Consider the following 21,457-nt stretch of genomic DNA (forward strand, 5'->3'; position numbering starts at 1 on the left):
TTCATCCCTGTGTTATTCAGTACAAATTTATTGAATATCTAATATATGCAAAGTATGTGCATCACAGGGTTGGTGTTGGCTGACCTTGTGTAGTGTACCCATTCATCGAGTACCCATTCATCAATCGATGTTTATGTCATGTTGTTTACCTGTTTTCCAAACAAAGGGGAGCAAAGAGGCACTGCACATCATCATTACCAGCCAAGAGCAATATGTAATAGGAATGACCTTGACTTAAATTGCGACCTCTTGGGTCAGAATAAGCCTTGTAATGCATAGAACTGAACAAGAAGTGGTTTTAACATTGACATAGAATTCTCGCTTTTCAGAGGTTCATTTTCATGTTTGGAGACTTTCTTTAAGAGGACAACAATTACATTCCTGCTGCCCCCCACCCCCCAACCCCCCAAGCAATTATTTTTCTGGCATTCATTCAAAGAAGAGGTTCAAGTGAACTTTTTTCAGATTGAAGTAAACTCCAATGAAAATTGAAAATCAATGCTTTCCACCTAATAACGTTAATAAAAAAAAAGGAACACGTCCAATTTTGTAATTATAATCCATATATAAAAAGGGACGTGGCTACAATATCCATCTTAAGAAGTAGGTTGTTTTTAAATAATCAGGCAACTTTCTAAAGTTGCTGTATATATAGTACTTTAAGAAAAGAATCATTCCAAGATACACGTGCATCTGACCCTGATGTCCAGCTAAAAGGTTGGATAACTGCTCCTACCCACAGCCTTTGTCCTTACATCGCGGATGGGAGGGGTGGGGACCCAGGCCAGTCTCTTGCTCCCTAAGGACCCATTACCCATTGGGGACCCAACCTATCTGTGCCCCCTTCAGCCAGGAGCCTCCAGATCTTTCCAGACTTCCTTGCAACACTCCCGATGCAGTGGATGCCTGGCTTTCGCAGGCTGGCGTTGGCAGCCAGTCTCCCTCGCGCGCCTCTGCCGTCCCCATCTCCCTCTTTTCTCCCACGGCCCATCTGCCCCTCCTTCCCTCCACCCCCTCTCCTCGCTGCTCCCCTTTATTTCCACTCCTCGCCCTCGCGCTGCGCTCGCCCTCCCCCTCGGCTGCGCTCGTCTGTATTTGGAGCTCCCGGAAGCCGGCGACTCTCCCCGGGAGCAGCGTGACCGACTCCCATTCAGGGGGGAGGAGGCAGCGGGAGGAGCAGGGGAGGGCCGGCGGGCGGAGGGTGCCGGTGGCCGCGCACGGCTTGGCATCGCGAGGACCCGACCCCGGGGCGCCGGAGCAGGTAATCGGGGCGCCGCGCGGGCAGGGGCGGGCGCAGGTGCAGGGACTCGGCGGCCGCGCTGGCCAGTTGCGCCCCCGGCCGCGGTACGAAGCTGCGGGGTCGCGGCGGCGCCCGGGGAATAAAGGCGGCGCGGGGTCTGCGGGCTGCGGGCTGCGCCGACCCGACCCCGGGAGCGGGGCGCGGCGCGCACGGCCCCATCTGGGTCAGCGCACGGTGCGCTCCGCCCGCGCCGCCTCCTCGGCCCTGGCCCCGCAGCTCCGGAGGCGGGTGCAGACGGAGGCGGGCCGGGAGCTGCCGGCCGCCGAGGCCTGCCCACCCGGAGCCGCTGCAGCCCGGGCCGGTCCAACTTTGGGGGGGTCTCGCCCACTCGGATCTGACGCTCGTGAGGCTCCCGGGGGTGGGGGTGGGGGTGTCCTTGAGATGGAGCTGACCAGAGCCACCCCGATCAGAAAGTGCTGGAAAGAAACCGACCTGGCCTCTCCGCAGAACCTGACTTAAGGCCATGAGTCACTTGTTAAAAATGCAAAGACAACTGAGGCATGGAGCGACAGCGCCGAAAATGTACCCCGCAGCTGCTCTCGGACTGCTTAGGGTAGAGGGCTGTTGGTAAAAGTAGCCGCCTCGTCATCACTCGGAGGGCCAATAACCGGGCGTGCAGATGGGAATCTTTATTCTCATCAGCACCACAGATATGCTGCAAGTTTGGGCGATATTTGAATTCATGCATTCTTTAAAATGAGTGAATGTAGGTGACTGCATTTAGGATAGTGAAGCTGGGTTAGGTCCAAACCGCCAAGGTGAAGAGGAATGCTTGGCCCAAAGATCAAGGACCTTTGGCTACGTGGTCTGTGAGACTTAGGCACCACCGCTTACCAGAATTGTTGGTAGAGCCTGTATCTCTTCTGCTTGTCCAAATTTCTTTTAATTTAAGGAATGTGCCTTACAATGTTTGATAAAACGTCTAGGTCCATTTTGGGAAGGATTACAACATAAGTGTGATCTTTAGGGTAATTATGTTATTAGCGTCTAATTAGACTGTAAGCATATTGAGGGCAAGGAGGGTGTGGGGGTGGTATAACAGTCCATAGAAATTGACTCAGTGTATTGTGAATAGGCAGTAAACGTTTGTGTAAATAATCAGGTGAATAGTTTTAAGTGTGACCATAACTTGACAAGACTGTATATTTGCAAGAAAAGCCTATTTCTCCATGGATCCCCAAATCTAAAAATCCTTAATAAAATTAGAAACAAGGGGTCATGTAACTATTTACTAAGGATAAAGAGAAAAAGAAGCTGACTTTGAGAAATCATGAAGATAATTACCAAGGTGCTTTGCTAATAGGAAGTAGGTGTTGGCTGTTTTTCTTTGAAACAAGAAATAATTTAACTTATTGAGTAAAAACCCAGAGAGTAAATATGTTGGCTTTGCTGGCCATGTGGATTCTTTAGTAATGATTAGATTTTGCTATCATAGGTTGAAAGCAGCCAAAGATAACATATCGAGGAATGGTGCAACCATGGTTCACTTTATTTGTGGATATTGAAGTTTGAAAGTCACGTAATTTTCACCAGGAACAAAATATTCTTTTTTCCCCCAGGCATTAAAAAACATGTGAAAATACTATTCTTAGCTTAGGGGAGGAGGGAAAATACACAGGAGAAGAGAGGAGAGTAGGTTGGTCCTGCTGGCTGGACTCTGCCTTCCTGCCACCCTGAGTTAGAAAGGAACCTTTTGAAAGGATTAATGGGCCAGATTTTCTAAGTGCCAAAATTATACCCAAAGAGTTAAGTTAAACATCTTCAAGAAGAGCATTAACTTATTTTGGGGCCTTATGGTCTTTCATTTTGAATATTTATCATTATACAAGAAGTTTTGTTTTTAATTCATCAATTATATGATATTTTATACATAAAAATAATGTTAATAAGTATATGTAACCTAGGAACATTATGTTCAAATGAACACCTACGAGCCCATTACCACCCATCACCAGTTTAAAACTAAGGCTTAAGAACTAGATCGTTTTGAAAAAAATAGCTCATCGAGTGGGAAGAAATATTTAAAAATCATATCTGATGAGGGACTTATATCCACAATATATAAAGACTTATTAAAACTCAATAATAAAAGATAAGTAGCCCAATTTAAAACTGGACAAAAGATCTGAATAGATATTTCTCTAAAGAAGATATACAAATGACCAATAAATGCATGAAAAAAATGCTCCACATCATTATTCATCAGGAAAATGCAAGTCAAAACTACACGGCATAACTTCTTGATCCTGGCTGACAGCAGTCATAAAAGGGGAAGGTAATTAGGAGAGTGGGTGAGGGAGGAAGCACTGGAAGCCTCAGGCACTGCTCAGGGGACCTTAGCGTGTTGCCTTCACGTTGGAAACCAGTTTGGCAGTTCAAGTTAAATGGTGTTGTATGACCTGCCAGTTCCATTGTAGGTATGTATTCAAGAGAAATTAAAACATGCCCCCACAAAAACCTGTGCGCAGATGCTTATAGCAGCACCATTCAAAATAGCCACAAGGCAGAGGCAACCCACATGTCCATCAGCTGATGAATGGGAGATAAAATGGCATATGATTCAGCCATAAAAAGGAGAGAAGTGCGGCTACATCAGCAGGGGTGAACTTTGAAAGCACCATGCTAAGTGAAAGAAGCCAGTCACAAAAGGCCACACACTGTGTGATCCATTCAGGTGAAAATGTCCAGAGCAAGGACGTCTATAGAGTTGGAATGTAGATTAGTTAGTTATCCCTTGGGGCTGGAGTTGGAGGTGAGTTTCTAAAAAAGTAATAAAGCGGATAGGATTTCTTCCTGAGCTGATGAAAATTTTCTAAAATTGTGGCGATGGTTGCACGAGTCTGTGAATGTACTAAAAATAATTGAATTGTGCACCTTAGGTGGGTGAATTGTACAGTATGTGAAAAACATGCCAATAAAGCTGTTAGGGAGAATAGAGGCTCCGGGGAGAAAAATATGGGCGCTCACCTACCTGGCTACCTGTGTTCCTCCCCCGGGTCATTCCCCATGTCCCTGCCAACCCTGCATTCTGAGTTAATCATTCCTTGCTTTAATTGTGAAACAGTTTTACGTCATGTACGAATTCCTGAACAACATATGTTAAGTTCTATTTGGTTTTGATTTATAAGAAAGTAATATATAATCTCACCTTTTTTTTTTTACCTTTTTTTTCTTTACCTTTTTTTTTCCTTCTGATCCTGGAGATTGAAACCCAGTGCTTTATCCCTTAGCTTTATCCCCCAGCCCGTTTTATTTTAATTTTGGGGCAGGGTCTCGCTGAGTTGTCCAGGCTGGCCTCCAACTTGTAATCCTCCTGCCTCAGCCTCCTGAGTGGCTGGAATTACAAGCATGCACCACCTCACCTGGCTAATCTCGCTTTCTTTAAACTCAATGTTAAGCTTTTGAGGTCACCCATGTTGTTATTTGAAGTTATATAATAAATTTTGGCAAATATTCCGTCATTTATTTAGCCGTTCCCTATTGACAGGCATCTGAGTTGCCGCCTGTGTTTTGCTGTTTCCAACAATGCTGCTTTCAAAGCGCTTTCTCATGTGCCTGGGCAGGACATCTGTGGGAACGTGAAGATGTCATATATTTTACCTGCAAAAAAAACAAAGGTTGTTTCTCTGTCATTTTCCATGTGGATGGTGTATACCTTTGTGTTCGTTCATCTAACTCAAGATGAAGTGACTGATTCCGAGAGTCTTGCTTCTGATCTATTTAAATTCCAAATCTAATGTGTTGACTTTTTTTTTTTTTTTTTTTTTTTGGTCCCAGGGGTGGTTAGCCACCGAATCCCATCGCAAGCCCTTTTTAATATTTTATTTAGAGACAGGGCCTCACTGAGTTGCTTAGGGCCTTGCTAAGTTGCTGAGGCTGGCTATGAACTTGTGATCCTCCTGCCTCAGCCTCCTGAGCCGCTGGGATTACAGGCGTGGGTCTAATATGTTTTCTGATGCCTTAGTGGGAAAACACTAATCTAAAATTCACAACTGAGTTCCCCAGTGTGATCTCATTACCCAGTCACTCACGAGCACCTCCTTGTAGACGTCGTAGGTTGAGGATAGACAACCTTAGGAAATCAAAGGGGCAAGGTACAGGAAAGGGTCAGTAAGCTTCACTAAAACATGCCATGTATTGTGAACCTTGCTGCAGCCCAGGATTCTACTGTGATTTAGTTGTTCTGACATCAACAAGCTGATCAGTTATTTGGGCAGCTTCTGATACAGGCTGTGAGATTCTGCAGTTTATTCAGATATTATGACTTAGGAAGGGAGGAAGCACCCATAGGCCAGAACAGGCGATTATAAAGCATTTAAAAGAATTTCTTTTTGTTGTGGAAAGAGACACATAATATAAAATTCACCATCTTCATCGTTTTCAAGTATACAGATTTCCAATGAAAATGACTTTTTACTTGTGTTTAGTAACTGTTTGACTAAGTCCCTTCACATCAGTACTGCCCACCTCCAGAGCTTTGTCCTCATCCCAAGCTGAAGCTCTGGGCCCACTAAAGGACAGCCCCCCAGACCACTCCACTCTCTGCCCACCTGAATTTGCGCATTCTGGGTTCCTTCGTGCAAGTGATACCATATTCCACCTTTCAGTACATGAGCTTTTTTGTCCAGAGGAATTTTGTCTTGTTTTATTTTTCTCTTTATGGATTCTTTTTCTACTCACGGAAAACATGGCTTCTTCTCTCAAGAAATTATTTAATAGTTTTTCCCCCCTCTGTAAATCTCCTGCCCTACAGAGAGAGAGACACAGTAAGCTGCCTAAAAGCAGAACTGTTGAGTAATGAATGGGGTCTTCATGTGCCCTGTCTAGTAACTGGACATCTGTCTAAGAATCCCGGGCTTCTCATTGGCCCCTTTGCCAAGTGAAGAGGGTCCAGTAGTCCTGCTTCTCACAGCGTCACACTCTCCGATGAATGGATGGACTGGGCACACTTGGAGGCCTCCTGAGTCTCCAGTTCTCAGAATTTGAAGGCCATCCTGTAATCTAAAAGTCTGTTTTAAAGTCTGCATTGATGGGATGGGATATTAAAGGGCAGGAGGGGTCTGGGAGGCTGAAAGTGGAGGTGAGGTGGTCTCAGTGGCAGTGTTATGAGGACAATAACCTCTGCAGAGACACCAAAGGCACATCTTTTAGTGCCTGGACATCTTGGATGTCTTATATCTGAATTTGTGCACAGTACAGTGAGAAAATAACCTCTGTCCTTCCACGTACAAATCCAGAGAAGGTCTGGGATCCATTGATCACTTATTCATGGTCTCGATGTTGAGTGAGCACTCTGTGCTCAGCATCTGTCACTGGGGACCAAGAAATGCACATCCGCGAAGGAAGATGCCGTGAACAGAAGATGATGTCTGAGCCCGAACCTAACTAGAAAGATCTATGCCAGTGATTGTCTCCATTCCTTCCTATCTTGTTTCCACTTAGAAGACTTCCTGGGTTCTTTTGAGATAAGTTTATGATTTTACTTTCTGGCAATGAAAAGCAGTCAAATTGGGCCATACCAAGGGAACTGGCCAATCAGGATTTCCAGAAGCAGGTTACGTAGACCTCTAAGCCATGAGTGTTAGGTGTAGTCCTGGCTGGGTGCTGCCCCTGCTCTGTTACTAGTTGGCCCTCCACTGCTCATTACTACCCACCTAACAGCGATGGGTCACCTGATGGTGGAGAAGTGGACCCGGAGGTGACCACGTGCACAAGGGGCCAGGTGTGTGGGGCAGCCCTGCATTATAACACCACTGACCCCGTCCCTCATCCCTTCTTCCCTCTCAGTAAAGGCATTAATCCATCCATGCCTGGTGCTGACTGAGTCACCGCCCAACGCAGTGACTCCTGACATCAAGCTTTAAGTGGGTGGCATCCAGGATGGGTCACATCGTCACCTTAGCCAGGTGAGACACTTTTCATGCTTCTCACTGTGGATCAGAAGCCCTTATGCCACTGTGCACGTGCCACACCCAACGGCTCCCAGAGCTGCGTGAACACAAGTGCTTTGAGAAATCGTCCCCCTCCTCATCTCTTGCCTGCACTTTTCCCTAAGACTGACCCTCCCAAGAGGGCCTGCAAGGGGCAGTGCTCACCTCCTTTCCCAGACTTACCTCTCTTACCTCCATGGCCACCCTCCCAGTTCCGTCTCTAACCCGTGCTGGTAACTTGTTTTGCCCAAGAGGGTGAATATCTAGTGGGTGGGAAGAGCAAAAAGGGAGGGCATTTCAGAATATTAAGTTTTGGGGATGAGGAAGTGGATGATTCTAATGCTTGAACAGAGATCCTTTTGCAAATTGTGGGTTTTCTAAATCCTTATCTGAAAAAAACAAAGCAAAACGGTTGGTCAATCTAGACACATTGTAAACTGAAGTAAAAGGATAAACATTAAAACAAAATCATGACTCTCATACAAATAAAAATGAACATTTTAAAACCTACTTTTAAAACAAGAGACTGAATCAGTTCAAAGGAAACCACTTTTTAAAAGTATTTTTTGAGTTGTCGATGGACTTTATTTTATTCATATAAATAAATATGCGGTGCTGAGAATCGAACCGAGTGCTTAATACGTGAAACTGGCTTCTTTCAGTAAGAGGCTGAAGACCGCTGATCTTCCACTGGATAAAGGTTTTTTTGTTTTGGTTTGGTTTTGCATATATATATATATATATATATATATATAGTAGCTATTTTCCTTACTGTCTATTTTTCACATGTTGATTTCTCTCTGTAGAGTTAGCTGTAAAATAGCCTAGTTGAAGGCATGAATGGCTGGCATAACCCAGATGGATGAGCAGGTAGGGTGCTCACCAACTTTGTCTTCCCTGATTTATTCTTACAGTGATAATTAAAATAATCTTCCGTATTTTACCATCAAGTGATCTTTAGCATGTAACTCAGGAGGCATTCAAAGAATTGAATGGCATTTTTATAATAATTTTTTTCTTCCATTTGCATTTACACTTCCCACCCTTACACTGATTTTTAAAATGATATGAATCAAATTGAGGCCCAACCTTGACCCATTCTCATAATAAGTACACTTATCCACATATGCACAAGATACTTGAAAAACAAAAGTACTCAGAAGAGAGGGATTTCCAATGGAAATGACTTTTTACTTGTGTTTAGTGACTATTTGTTAAAATTTGTGATTTGTGTTTTGATAAGTTGGGTTCTAATAATAGTAACAATGATATCAGAAGAACTTTAAAAGATACTTTTACCCTGAATTAAAATTGAAATTGAAATAAGTGTTTTTGATACAGAAAAGTACAGTAGGACAGTGAGTAAAGGACCTAAAAACACAAAATACGTAAAATGAGGATGAACTTCTATAAGGCAAGGAGAAAGAAAATGTAAGTTCAAGGGGAAAGTAGAATTCTGCACAATTTATGACCATTAAAGAGCAACCTGCCCATGTATTCTTTCAAAATGAATAATGATGATTTCATCGGATATATTTTGATGAGTGGTAAAATCATTTCTCTATTACGTGTCAATATTTACAGGGTGCTGGCAGTTATATCCTTTGCAACTATTCATATTTTGGCAAAAAAAATGTGTCAATCTAAAAATGTGCAACAGGGTTTCGAAAAATTCTTTTAGGCTTGATTCAAGTAAAAATGTGAGAACTCTTATGGTTTGCCCTGCCTGTTCCTGATTTCTGAGCAAAAATCGAGGATCCATAAATGTGGAAACCCTTTTATTTATTTATTTATTTATTTATTTATTTATTTATTTATTTTAATTGGTCATGCATGACAGTAGAATGCATTTTGACACATCATACATAAATGGAGTATAAGCTCTCATTGTACATGATGTAGAATCACATGGATCATGTAATCATATATGCATGTAGGGTAACAATGTCCTGTTCATTATACTGTCCTTCCTACCCTCATATACCCTCTTCTCCCTTCACTTCCCTCTGTCTAATCCAAAGTACCTCTATTCTTCCCTAGCTCCCCCACCTTATTGTGAATTAGTATCCACATATGAGAGAAAACATTCAGCCTTTGGGTTTAGGGGATTAGTTTATTTCACTTAGCATGAAATATCCATTCATTTACCTGCAAATGCCATGATTTCATTCTTCTTTAAGGCTGAGCAATAGTCCATTGTGTATATATACCACCTCTTCTTCATCCATTCATCTGTTGAAGAGCATGTAGGTTGGTTCCATAGTTTAACTAGTATGAGCTGAGCTGCTATTAACATTGATGTGGCTGTGTCAATGTAGTATGCTGTTTTTAAGTTGTTTGGATATAAGCCGAGGAGAGGGATACTAGATCAAATGGCAGTTCCATTCCAAGTTTTCTGAAGAATCTCCATACTGATTTCCATAGTGGTTGCACCAATTTGCAGTCTGACCAGCAATGTATGAGTGTACCATTTCCCCCCACAGCCTGGCCAACATTTATTGGTGCTTTTATTCTTGATAATTGTCATTCTGACTGGAGTGAGATGAAATCTTAGAGTAGTTTGGTTTGCATTTCTCTAGTTGCTAGAGATTTGAACATTTTTTCATATCCTTGTTAATCGATTGTATTTCTTCTTCTGTAAAGTGTTTGTTCAGTTCCTTAACCCATTTATTGATGGGTTACTTGTTGGTTTTTTTTGAAATCAGTGCTCTATCTGATGTGTGTGTGGTAAAGATTTTCTCCCATTCTGTAGGTTCTCTTCTTCATGTTATTGATTGTTTCCTTTGCTGAGAAGAAGCTTTTCAGTTCGATTCCATCCCATTTATTTTTCCATGTATTTTTTAGTTGTAGTTGGACACAATGCTTTTATTTTGTTTATTTATTTTTATGTGGTGCCGAGGATCAAACCCAGGGCCTCCCACGTGCTAGGTGAGCTCTCTGCCGCTGAGCCACAACCCCAGCCCTCCCTCTCGTTCACTGATTCTGGATTTTACTTCTTGCATCTTAGGGGTCTTGTTAAGGAAGTCAGGTCCTAGGCCAACATGGTGGAGATTTGGGTCGACTTTTTTTCTGTTCTAGTGCCTATGTCTTTGATCCACTTTGAGTCGAGTTTCTTGCAGGGTGAGAGACAGGGGTTTAATTTCATTTTGCTGCATATGGATTTCTAGTTTTCCCAGCACCGTTTGTTGAAGAGGCTGTCTTTTCTCCCAAGTGTGTTTTCGGTTCCTTTGTCTACCCTTTTGGCTTGGTCCTGGAATGATCCTAATATTAAACGAATCAACTTACTTATTGACATAGTTCTAGTGACTCCTTGTTCTGCAAGACTCATGGAGGACATTTGAAAACTAAAGGTACTTATATGAAACCTCCCCAAAGAGGATGCAGCAAAATAGCTGGGGGGTGACGAATAACTTCTGTACATTGATACAGCAGGAATGGGAGCCGTTTATTGTAGGGCAACAGAGCTATTTATACATTTTGCACAGCTTATCTTAATTAGCATAAACTAGATACATCAGTCAACCAATAAGGAATCTCCACACTTAATGGCTAGCTTTTGTTACTTCTCAAACCACTCCCTCTGGCATTTTGCCAGGCACCATCCAGACTTGTTTACTAACTCTAACATTTCTCTGGCAAAATACCAGGTGTTATTTTTGACTTATTTACAGACCTTAACACCTCCCCAAAGAGGATGCTGGCCCGTTGCATTTTATTTATTTATTTTTATTTTTTCTGGTGGTTAAAGTCTTACTTGACTCTTCTTTATTTTTTTCCCCTTTGGCCACACTCATTGTAAGGCTGTGTGTGTGTGTGTGTGTGTGTGTGTGTGTGTGAGAGAGAGAGAGAGAGAGAGAGAGAGAGAGAGAGAGAGAGAAAGAGAAAGAAAGAACTAACAAAACAGTGCTATTTGGATCTGTAAATGTATGTCTTTCACCAATTTAGAAGCTATTGCTTCCTCAAATATGTCTTCTACCTTGATTTCTCTCTCCTCCCCTGAGACTCGGGACATTAATATTAGAACGTTAGTGTGGTCCCACAGCCTTTCAGATACTGTTAATTTTTTCAGTATTTTTTCCCTCTGATCTAAGACAGAGGTAATAGTATCATCAGGTTCATGGACACTCTCCTCTGTCATCTCCTGTCTGTTATTGAGCCCATGCAGTATACTTTTGATTGTAGACATTATATATATTTTGCTATGCTAGAATTTGCACTCTGGTCTTTCTTGTGGTTTCTGTGTTTCTACTAAGACCTTCTGTCTTTCCATTCATTTCAAGAGTGTTCGCCTTCATTTTCTCAGTCACAGTTAAAATAGTTTCTGTAAATCTGTCTGACGATCCCAGTGTCTGCATCATCTATTGATTATCTTCTTTCTTGAGAATTGGTTGTGTCTCTCTGATCCTGTGCATGCCAGATATTTTGGGACTGTGTTTTGGACCTTGAGTGTTATATTGTGAGATTTGGGACCTTTGGTTTTTGTTTCACCAGCCAGTCGCAGCCCTTTTGTTTGTATGCCGTGGCCACGGTTCCAACGTCGGTTCTATTTCCAAAGCTTTGCTGTGTGGCTTTGGGTCCCATGCATGCACTGTTCAGGGTCAGCCTGGGGCTGAGCTGTGGTTTATAACGTGCTTTGGTTCACACCTGCATGTGGGGGACGTTACTGGGACATACTCCCCTGGCACAGTTCCAGGTTAATAACCTGGAGAGAAAAGAGGAGACCAAGAAACAGCTGACAGTCGAGGGCACCATGGCAGAGTGGGACAGGGCCTTCCTGCTTCCCCCAGCCTGGCGGGAGGCGGAAGGGCAAGTGGGCGTGTGGGGAAGAGAGAGCTCAGAGGGGACTCCTTTGACCCCTCCTGACAACCAGCCACCTTTCAGAGGCTGCACCTCCCTGTTAGAGTTTTTGCTTTTCTTCCTTTTTCCTGTTTGGTGCTGGGGATTGAGCCCCGGGGCCCTGCACCACTGAGCTGCATCCCTAGTCCTTTTTGTTTGGAGACACGGCAGCGTGATGGTTTGGATGTGAGGCACCCTCCAAAGCTCACGTGTGAGACAACACAAGAAGGTGCAGAGGAGAAGGGATTGGGTTGTAAGAGTCTTCACCCAATCAGTGAATCGATCCCCCAATGGGGTTAACTGGGTGCTGACTGAGGCAGGGGGTGTGGCAGGAGGAGCTGGGCTCTGGGGGTGTGGCTTTGGGGTGCAGACTTTGTATCTGGAGAATGGAGTCTCTCTGCTTCCTGATCATCATCTGAGCTGCTTCCCTCCACCACACTCTTCCACCGTGATGTTCTGCCTCACCTCGAGCCCTGAGGAATGGAGCCAGCCTCCTATGGAGGCTGAAACCGTGAGCCCTCAAATATAACTTTTTCCTCTCCTATAATTGTTTGGGTAAGATCTTTTAGTCACAGAAGAAAAAAAAAACCAATTCACAGGGTGTCTATTCAGACAGTGATATTTTATGATTACAATTCCTTTTTCTCTCCTCTGTTCTACCTTCTTTCCTGTTGGATGTTGAAGATTCAATTTTTAGCTCATCATGTGTGTAGTCTGTCTGTCTGTCTTCTTTATTTATTTAACTGGGGGCATTTTACCACTGAGCTACATCCCCAGCCCTTTTTATTTTGAGACAGGGTCTCACTCAGTTGCTGAGGCTGACCATGAACTTGTAGTCCTCCTGCCCCAGCCTCCTGAGTAGCTGGGACTATGGGCATAGGTCCACCAGGACCAGCTTCCTGCTACAGTTTGGCTCTTAATGTCCCACAAAGGCCCGTGTGTTAAAGGCTTACTCCCCAGTTTGGGGCTACTTTAGGGAGTGGGGCCTAGGGAGAAATCTTCTGATCACTCATGGTGTGCCCTTGAAGGAGATACTGGAGCCCTGGCCCCTCCTCTTCCTCTTTCTTCTTGGTCTTAAGGTGAATCGGTGTCCACCACTGGGTTCCAGCTGTGATGTGCTGCCTCACCCAGGCCCTAAAACAATGGGGACAACCTCCAACACTATGAGCCAAAATAAACCTTTTCTCTTTTTAAGTTGATTGTCTTAGGCATTTTGTTATAGTAATGGAAAGCTGAGACCCTCCCTCCCTACTGGGTGGCTTTTTCAAGTTGGCTCCTCCTCCTCAGTTCCTCAGCTCCAGCGTGTCCTTTCAGAATCCAGCGGTTGCTTTTGCATTCTGAAGGCAGTTCAGGGATAGGCCAATGTGGGCCTGCTCCTTCTCCATCTCCCCTTGTAGCCCCCCTTTTTGATGACTCCCTTTATTCCTCCCCCCGCTGTTTCTCCCACCTCCACCATTTATTCTGTTCTTTCCCTTTTTCCCTCTTTCTCTCTTTCCCCTTTGACTTTGGGTTCCCAGGTCCAAAGAGCAAAAGAAGAATCTCTTTGTCTTTGGGGTCGCCCACAGCACTGTTTAAACACTCTGTTGAAGTCATCATTTGAAATCAAGCATAAAAATAGACCCAGGAGGCTGGGAGCAAGAGGGACCGGAGGACCTGACCACCCGGCTGCTCCACGCCCCGCGAGCACACTCCCCCGGGTGGAGAGCTCTGCATAACACGGGTCCAGCCCCTGGGGCCGATCCGTAGGTTTTTCTTTTTCTTATTAAAGAGTTGTTGGAACTGTTATTCAATTACGTGTTAATCTTCTGAATGCCATGGATTATGGGATTAGAAGGGCTTTCGGCAAACCTTATTAGTCACTATTCCAGAGAGACAGGGCATTCTTATCGCTGGATGGCAGGACTTAATGAATTCAGAGATTTCGCGTCACGTTGGGAGAAGCGACTGAACACACAGAATGATGCCCCCCCCCCGGTGCCTCCAGGCAGCAGGGTCTCCGCAGCGTGGTGTGTGAGGGGTCACGGCCGTCGTGCTTGGGGATGGAAGGGTTGGTGACATGTGAACTATGACTCACGGGCGTCAAGCACAGAGCTGTGGAGAGATTAGCATAACGACCCTGAGGGTCACTTCTAGTTCACAAAGTTCACTTCTCCATCTCCTTTCATCTCCCCCAGAACCTGGAGGGGGGGTGCTTCCTATCATAGCTGTGTTCCAGAGGGAATTGCAGATGGCCCCCGAGCTGCCACCTGTCACCTAATGCCCTTGTGGACATGTCACCCTCGTCCTCCAGGGCTGACCTGCTCCTCTTCATTTTCCTCCTGTTGGCATCGCCTCACCTGGAAGCAAGACATGGAGGATATGTGGTATCCACTGAGGAACAGAATGGCTGATTCAAATGAAAGACGGGCTGAACTTTTTAAGGAACTCCCAGTTTCTATTCCACACCCCTTTGCAGCCCCAGCAGTGCATGAGGTCCATGTTCTTCACATTCTCACCAGCATCTGTTTTATACTGTCTTTCTAGTTGTCTTATCATTGAGTTGCCAGAGCTCTTTATATATGCTGAGTACAAGGGAGCATGATGATCACTTGGTGGAAGGAAAACAGGCTGCGTGTAGTAGCCTCCCCACCAGCATCTCTGTGGCTCTTCTCAGTGCCAGAAGGTGGCCCTCGGGGGCCTCTGAGAAGCAGCTTGTTGACTTCTACCTCCTCCAGGGCATAAGGGCCACAAGGGCAGAGTGAGGACACAGCAACAGAAAGAGCTTCCCAGACAGCACGGCACTTAGAAAGGGCCCCTGAGGGGTCAGAGAGAGCTCTTTTTTGGTGAAGGGTTCCTACCACACATTTAGCCGAGAGAGCTCCCTCCACTTCATGGTGGAGGAACAGGGGATGAATCGTGATTTTATGACTCCATCCTGACTCTGCTCCACCACCCGGGGGGCCCAGAACCAGCCTTCTGGACATACGGGGGCTTCTCCCGGCCTCAGCTCCCACTGGGCTCAGTTCCCTGCGATGGGCTGGCCTGACCCTGTGGCTGAACTGTCTGTTCCTCAAGGAGATCTGGGGGCCCTGGAGGTAGGTGCAGTCTGTGTCCCATCCTGTCGTGTAGCCTCAGGGGCTCAAGCCACAGCTCAGAACACGTTCACAGACAGTTTTTCTTAACTTCATGAGTGAAGAATCAGAAAGGAATTCACTGATTGGAAATAGGGTAACAGAGACTCAACAGGTTAAATAATCTACCCAGGGCGCCCAGGAGGACGCAGGCTGTCGCTGAAGGGTGTGGGTGAAGATGCTTTGATCTCAGTCATGCTTTTTCTGCTTCATCCAGGGACAAGTCCTCATTTGTATCTTCAGGGCTTTCAACCCAGAGCAGAATTACTTAGACCACAAGACCCGCCCGGCATGGTGCTGAGGGGCGATCCCACCAGGGGGAGAGCTCACCTGCTGGGGAGGCCATTTCCCCACCTGGGGGCTCAGTTTGCCTTCCTGGGTTCCACTCTGGGTGGGGGGGGGGGGTTGATGGAGAGGGCAGGAGACTCTGCAGGTCCTCTGGGAGGACTTGGGGCTTGCGGGATGGCTCAGTCGTGCCAGGAAGGACCTTGAAGCAGTGGACACAGAGGACCAGGCATCGAGGTCTCCCCTATTCTGATCTCACTGTCTAAAAACAGAGTCTTGAAACTTTTTTTTGCAATAAAATAAAAGAAGAAAACGGTGGCAGTGGTAGGTAGCTTTGCATCACTGTCTCCAAACACTTGAGGTGAACAACTTGGGAGGAGAAATGGTTTATTTGGCTTGTGATTTCAGAGTTATCAATCTGCAGTTGCTCTGCCCTGTTGCTTCGGGCCTGTGGCAGCCCAGCAGGTCCTGGTGGGGGCACGTGGCAGGAGAGGCTGCTCCCATCAGGGAGGTGGAGGAGACAAGAAGGGGCGGTCCCCATAGTCCTTCAAGGGCACACCCCCAATGACCCCACTTCCTTCAGTAGGTGCCACCTCCTAACAGCAGCTCCCACTGGTGTACAAACTGGGAACCAGGCCTCCAACGGGTACTGGAGGGGGAGGGACGTTTCAGATCCTAACTAAAGCAGCAGCTGTGTTTGCTGTTTGGTGAGAAGCTGGCTCCAGAAATGCTCTGCAGGAGAGTTAGGTGAACACTAGGAAGGGAAGGCAGGTCCTGGGGAAGCAGCTCCCTGCGTGAGTGAGTGGGGCCTGCTCTCATCTCCCTCCCACCACAGCAGGGCAGGAAAGGTACTTCAATCAACCCCAGACTCTTAAACGTGAGCAGCACGCCTAGCCGAGGGTGGGTGCTGACTGGGTGAATAAAGCAGACATGGTCCCTGAGCTGGCCAGTGGACGGGTGGATGGACACTATGATGCTTGTTTCTCCCCTACGTCCCCTAAGCCTGGTGAGAGTAGTGACTCCCAGGAGTGATGGTTTCCTGGAAAAGAAAGGCAGTCATTGATACATCATCAAAAAAGAGTGTGGTTTCATGGTAGTTGAACAAATACGTTTGAATTGTTGTGCCCTTCCAGAGAAACCACCATAGTGACTTGACTTTTTGCAGAGTTCTCCTCTGAACCGGTTGCCTGCACTCACTGTGAGAAAAGGTTCGAGAGTCTTGGATTTCCTCTTCCTTCCAGTCTTTTCCTGCTTAATCTCAGACTCGGTCTTCAGAACCCCTGTATCTGAGCCTCCTTTGCCATCTCGGATGGCATCTTGCACCTTGTGAGCAGCACTCTGAACCCGCAATCAGGAAACCTTTTATTATGAACGTGAAAATGTTCTCCCCTTTAGTTATTTCAGGAGCTCGCTGTGAGGAATTTACAGAGCCCTTTGAACAACATGGAGTTTCTTTTAAAAATGGAAATCCTAAAGCAAAAGGAGCCCCTGAAGACTGAGAGGTTTCTATCTGGAGGGAGCAAGCTTGTTGTTTCAGTCGCCGGAGGAGGAAGCTGCTGTGGTTCCAAGTGGGGAAAAACTAATCTAATGCCTACTTTTCAATGGAAATTTCTCCTGTGAAAATCTGGCTTGCAGCCCCATCTGGGATTGCGCCAGCGAGTGGGCAGGCAAGGAAAAGGCAGTGAGTGGTAGCCAATTAATTAGTCAATCGAGAAACATTTATAGAATCCTCTAGGCATATGGCACCATGCTGGGCCCAGCAGGAGGGTCAGAGAAGAGTGAGGTACGACCCCAGCTCATGGAAAGCTCTGGACCAGGCTCCTGGGGGTGGGGAGGAAGGTGGACAGGTGCTAATAGCAGAGGAAGCAGAGGGTGCATTTTAATTGGACAGTATGCCTGACAGATGCTGGGGAGGAAGTCCAGACAACTGGCCTTATTCTGGGCCTCTCACCATTTACAGGGTCGCACAGGGGCCAGTGTTCAGAGCAGCCTTGAAAGCCGGATTTACAACTGATCAGAACCAGTTAGGGGAAACCTGGGCAGACCTTCACCACTGAGCATGAGGTGGTCTGGATGGGACATGGGGATGAAGGATGCTCGTTTCCAAAGCTGGTTCCACCGAGGCTGTGAGTGGGTCCTTTGTGGAGGACCACAGAAAGGAAGGGAGTCGTAAAACACTTATGAGAGGAATACAAAATACTAGTCACACGCCACATTGATCACTTTCTATAACCATTACACACAGAAAATCTCAGAAATGTTGTAAGAATAAGTAAATGGAGAGGGAAAAAAATGAAGTGTCTTCCATTGATGGGACTTTCTCGTTGACTGCCTAACATTTCCAATACTGTGACTATTGCCACCGAGGGGCAGCGAGGTGGAGTGTCTTATAGCATTAGCTATTTTACATCTTTATGCCTCAGAGCAAGTCTATGTATGGGTAGTGACAGGAGCAAAGCAAAATTAAGTTCTTTTCTCATAATCCTCTGCTTGACAAGAGCCAGAGGACACATCTGGTATGTCTGACTCCGAAGTCATGGCCTCTCTGTACTATCCAGGTTAAGGACGAGCGAGACCTTTGAGACTTTGTGTGAAAGTGTGTGGAACTCTCTGCTTCTGGAATTGTTATGGAGAAGGATTAAAAAACCCATCTCTCTGAGTCTTTCTGCACGGTCATTGCACTGGGGGTGTGACATTGGACGTTGGACATGGAATCAGACGGTGTTAGGAGCTAATATTCTGGATGGTTTCGAGGATGGTTTTTGTAAAATGATCAATGAGGCAGAACATTTAAAAACTAATAGCTATATTTTCTCTTAGGATACCTTATTATTCCAAGAGAGCATATTAATGAATACTGGCTGGCTCCATTCTGAAGTGTATGGAGTATTTGGAAACAAACAACTTGGTTTATAAACTCACTCAGAGATAAACAACATGCAAGACCCACCTTCCAACATTTTCTGGGCCTCTTGAAAATCATTTATAAAGACAATATATATAGCCAGGCACAGTGGCACATGCCTATAATCCCAGTGGCTCAGGAGGCTGATACTGGAGGATTGCAAGTTCAAAGCTAGCCTCAGCAAAAAGTGAGGTGCTAAGCAACTCGGTGAGACCTGTCTCTAAATAAAATATAAAATAGGACTGGGGATGTGGCTCAGTGGTCAAGTGCCCCTGAGTTCAATCCCTGGTACTCCACCCCTGAAAGAAAAGAAAATATATATTGACAACAAAGCATATCGTCATAGTGTTCAGAGAGAAGACTCCAAATCTACCTTCAGAAAGAAAATGCTGGGTGTACTCAAGGGGTCAAGAGTCAGAGGGCTTTGGACTTCTCAGCAGCAGTCCAGTGACCCTGAAGCCGTGAGTCGGAGCAACATGCAGAAGAGCTGTGTCCCAGGAGTCTAGAGAAGCCCAGGTGTGTTGGCGCCGTCGAATGGAGGAAGAGCCAGAGGAAGAGCAGGAGGAAGAGGTGGGGTGTGAGCTGTTGTGAGGTCCACGGGGACCAGGAAGCTGGAAATCATTGCTTTGGGGAAATAGGACGTGCAGAGCATGGAAAGCTGACCGCTGTGTGCACCTCGTGGCTCAGTGCGCAACGGCACAGTGTGCTGATGCTGAGTGGCGTCACACAAAAACGGAGACAGGACACAATTGGGAGGACTGTGAGATTTCCTTTTGCAGATGCGTAGTTAGTGGGGATGGTCAAGAAATAAGTCAACCCTTGAGTTTTGGGTGGAAACTCAAGGGAAAATGCCACAACAGAAGAAAAATAAGCCAGACACAGGACGAAGCATGTTATTTAGAGACAAGGAGGAAGTTGCCAAAAGAAATAGATAAAATAATTGAAAATGGTGGACTCTTGAGACAAAAAAAAAGGGGGCAAATGTTACCACCATGGACTTAGTCCTGACACCTGTGTAAAAATCATGTGCATTGTATCCTGAAAAGCTGCAAGAAAGGATATTCACTGATGTCACCATGAAGGCGTTATAGATATTTGAGGAGATCGAGGTGTCTAACCTGATTTAAGCCTTGTGCAGTGTATCCACATGTCAAAATGTCACATGGTATCCCATTAATATATTAATGTTATTATGTATCCGTTAAAAAGAAAGGAGCCAGGGGCTGGGGTGGTGGCTCCGAGGTAGAGCACTCGCCTAGCATGTGTGAGGCACTGGGTTCGATCCTCAGCACCACATAAAAATAAACGAATAAAATAAAGGTATTGTGTTCGACTACCACTAAAAAAAGAGAGAGAGAATTTTAAAAATAAATTAAAAAAGAAAGGAACCGGGCTGGGGATGTGGCTCAAGCGGTAGCGCGCTCGCCTGGCATGCGTGCGGCCCGGGTTCGATCCTCAAGCACCCATACAAACAAAGATGTTGTGTCTGCCGAAAACTAAAAAATAAATATTAAAAAATCTCTCTCTCTCTCTCTCTCTCTCTCTCTCTCTCTCTCTCTCTCTCTTAAAAAAAAGGAAACGTGTAGAACTGTTGACTCTTTCTGTTCATGTATAGTTTTTGATGAAAAAAAAATTAAACTTTAAAAAAAAAAAGGACAAGATATGTAAACAAGAAATGGATAAAGAAAGTAGGGTATATATACACACTAGAATAGTATTTGGCCATGAAAAAGAATGGGATCCTGTCATTTGTGGTAAACAGGTGGCAGTGGAGGACTTGGTGCTAAGCGAAATAAGCCAGATGCGTAGACAAGTACCGAGTGTTCTCACTTAAATGTGGGGAAGCTAAAAATGTTGATTTCAAAGAAGAAGATGGTAGAATAATGATTAGTAAAGACCGGGAAGCGGGGGTGGGGAGAGAGGTTGGATGATGGGCACCCAAATGTGGTTCCATGGGCGGAATAAGTCCAAGTTTCCCACAGTACAGTAGAGTGACTACAACTGACAACCAACTTTGATCTGTTTAATGAAGAACTGGGAGAGAGGAGCCCAAGCCTCCAAACACAAAGGAATGCTAAATGATAAGGAGAGGGGATGCCGATCACCGTGGTGTGATCATTGCACGCTGCAAACACGCACGGAGTTATCATACTGTCACCTCTAAGTAGGTCCAAATAGTATGTGTCCATTAAAAGAGAAATAGGTAGAAAAGGAAAAGTGAGGAAAGTGCAAGTAATAATAAGAAGGAGATAAACTAGGGTGGGTGGGCTTCTCATCGTAGTGGAACTCCAAAGAGAACACCCAAAAATGGGTACCCAAGGAGGAATTAAGAAGAACCCCAACCCTCGCTTCTTTAAACGGCCTTAAAAAGCCAAAGCCGTGAAGCGCCAGGCTCCCTCTCTCGCTTCTCCAACCCTGGTCCTCTGGAATGGTGCATCCTCCCGAAGCCCCAGGCTATGGAAGCTCTCGCCTTGGGTTGGTGCATGAAGGGGATGAGTGAGCCTTGCAGGACCAGGCTGAGTCTCTGGGCTTTCCACCTGCCAATGCGGCTTCCTGTTCTCGGCTCCTTAGGCTTCTCCCCTCCAGCCATCTTGCCATGCCCCCCCACACACACACACTGCTCCTGTGCAGACTCCCCAGGCCCCCTGGCTCTGACTCCTGCCGCATCCTGCCCCTGCTGCCTGCATCCGCCTTGCCTACCTCATGTGCTTCTTCAGCCTCATTCTGAGATCCTGGCTCCTGTCCAAACCTGGCTAAATGCACTTTGAAAAGCCAAGGCAGATGGAAGTGCCCGGGAAGAATTTGGAAAATCTGCAGCTCTGTTTTTTCCCTCATTCTTGAGGTTCTCGACAGCAGCGGAGGGCGTGTGTGTGTGTGTGTGTGTGTGTGTGTGTGTGAGAGAGAGAGAGAGAGAGAGAGAGAGAGAGAGAAAGAGAGAGGGAGATGGAGGAGAGGGCTGGGACCTCAGCAGCCTCTTGGAGGTGTTAACATGTCCCCTGGTATACTCTTTCTTTTATTTTTCAGTTTCTCATAGAACCTGTTCTAAAACTTTAAACCCTTTCGAGCTTCATCGTATGAGCCACAGTTTGGT

General features: G+C 45.7%; 1 protein-coding gene across 1 annotated transcript in view; it reads left to right on the top strand.

Annotated features, from left to right (window-relative positions):
• The first annotated feature begins 1,030 nt into the window (after nucleotides 1–1,030).
• Nucleotides 1,031–21,457, top strand: part of Cap2 (cyclase associated actin cytoskeleton regulatory protein 2) — a 127,069-nt gene continuing 106,642 nt past the window's right edge. The window contains exon 1 of the mRNA XM_026402183.2: nucleotides 1,031–1,261. The gene's annotated coding sequence lies outside the window, so the exon portion shown is untranslated. The remainder of the gene's footprint in view (nucleotides 1,262–21,457) is intronic.

The sequence above is a fragment of the Urocitellus parryii genome, chromosome 8 (genome assembly GCF_045843805.1).
Source record: "Urocitellus parryii isolate mUroPar1 chromosome 8, mUroPar1.hap1, whole genome shotgun sequence".
Classification (NCBI taxonomy): domain Eukaryota; kingdom Metazoa; phylum Chordata; class Mammalia; order Rodentia; family Sciuridae; genus Urocitellus; species Urocitellus parryii.